Source organism: Xyrauchen texanus, chromosome 50 (genome assembly GCF_025860055.1).
Source record: "Xyrauchen texanus isolate HMW12.3.18 chromosome 50, RBS_HiC_50CHRs, whole genome shotgun sequence".
Classification (NCBI taxonomy): Eukaryota; Metazoa; Chordata; class Actinopteri; order Cypriniformes; family Catostomidae; genus Xyrauchen; species Xyrauchen texanus.
Genome location: NC_068325.1, coordinates 3,941,350 through 3,943,613, shown reverse-complemented (window position 1 = coordinate 3,943,613; position 2,264 = coordinate 3,941,350).

Below are 2,264 nucleotides of genomic sequence, written 5' to 3'. Positions count from 1 at the left end.
CATAAATTTTCATTTGAGAGCAATTTCTCAGTTTAAAAAGAAATGTACTAGAATAAGGGGTACATCCTAAATACAAATAACTGATTTGCCTGTGCAAATAAGAATGAGTCATTCTGATTGGCAACCAATACTTGCAACACTGAACAATTTTGCCACATTCATCATTTATAATTTGCATCACACATACTTATAAACAAAGAGCTACAAGCCCAGATATGCAAAATACCAAAACAGTGTGTGATAAAAACCCTCAGAATACATGTGGTGTGAACTTGGTTTCTCTCTCTGTGGTTTATTGATGTTTTTCATTCTTAGATTAATAAGCGTGATATTGTTTAAAGTATGGAATCTGTGGAAAGCCAGTAAAAACAAAAATGAAGAAATAAATCAGTCTATTAAAATGAAAATAAAATACATGAATAAAGCCATTAATAAATGGACAAATAAATAGAAACAATTATATTTGTTTATTATTTCATGTTTAAAAATGAGATTTGGCCATTTCTTTTCTTCATTCGTTTGCCAATGGCTTTTCTTTATCATTTTACTTAAGCTTCTCTTTCTCCATTTGACAATCAAGTTTAAAATTGTCATTGGAAAGTTGACTCGTGGGAGCAACCAATGAACTTTTGACTCAGTTTTAAGACACACCCCCTCTCCCCATGAGCCACTTGAAGTAGATGTAAGACGGCCTGTCACTGGACAGCTATTGATAGATATGAGCCGAAAATGGCCGCAAAAGAAATGGACGCAAAGCATATCAGTACTAAATGGTCACTTGTCACCACTGTTGTTAAATGCTGAATGGGCACAGTGGTAAGTGTCCAGGAAGGGAGCCATCAACAGAACAAGCTCCCCAACCTGTGTCTCTGACTAAAAGCATGTGCATTGGCCACCATTTGCTTTCCTCTCCACTGGCGCTTGAGGTACCAAACAACTGGAGAAAGACTCAGTTCGAACTCAATTAATAAACACTTAGGTTAATAAACCTTGACATTGTTTAAAACTGTGGCATAGAACTGGACATTGCAGGCATATATTGATAAAGATAGTTAGACACTTTGGCAGAGCTTTGGCTGCATCAGAAAACGCAGGCAGCTGCCTAATCAGTTAATGGTTTAAACCACCATATTTATTTTACCATTCGAAAGTGTATCCGCTCTCATGCCACAATTCAGCCATCAATGCATTTTTTTCTCCATTAGGCAAACTGGACTCAACCCAGAACTTAGCTACTTTTGGTTGACCAGACTCAAGTCAATCTTCAGCCAAATGCTATTTCACACAAAGGTGAAAGCATTACAATTCCACTGCCAAAACCAAACCAGAAGTAAAATAAATAAATAAATAAACTAGTTACTTGTTTCTAGTATTCTACTTTTGATGAAACACCAGTAGGACCCCTGTTGTATAAATAGGCCCTTTCCCACCTACAGTCCCAGTACATTTCTTTTAGTAACATTCTAGATGAGAACTCTTACGAAGAACGGAACAACCTTGAAGATTTTGCGCTTAATGTGTTCTGACTCACAGAAGTACCCTGGTAGTGACGTCATCTATCAACCATTTTTCTTGTGACTTTATTAGCATGCACGATTCAATGGCAACAACAACAAAATCAACAACACCGATGGAGGATGGCGGGATCGGAGATACACTTTTATTAGATGTTTTATATGAGCTTCTGGCAGCTGCCTAATCAGTTAATGGTTTAAATGACCACATTTTTGGATGAGCTGAATGCTCTAAACAGTTTAAAAACCACCTTATTTCATCCTACCTTCATCCATCGTCATACAGCCTCAAAAGACAGTTTCTAGTTTTCTGACGAAATCCTCCTAAAACTGTTCCCAGGAACTATAGTTCCTCAGGTGTGAAAGCAACGAAAATTACTAGTGTAAAGTAGGAGAAAAGTAGACTAGGAATAGTAATTAAAACAGGCTTTAGTACCACCAGGGCCTTACTTTGTGATACTATCATATATTGGGCTGATTATCTGATTATATAAAACAAATTAAGTTGCTAAAATGTAGCAAGCTACTTTTGGCATGTAGCATGTAGTTATTCTCTAAAATGTAGCTTTCTGCTTAGATTTATTAATATGTTTGTTGAGTACAGAGGCATAAGCGAACTAAGCGGCTGCTTAGGGCCCCGTGGCCACCAGGGGGCCCCCAAGAGCACATGAAATGACATCTCCCTCTGCTGCAGAGAAAAAGAAAAAGAGGAAAACAGAGGAAGAGAAAAAAACAGCAAGATAAAGGTAT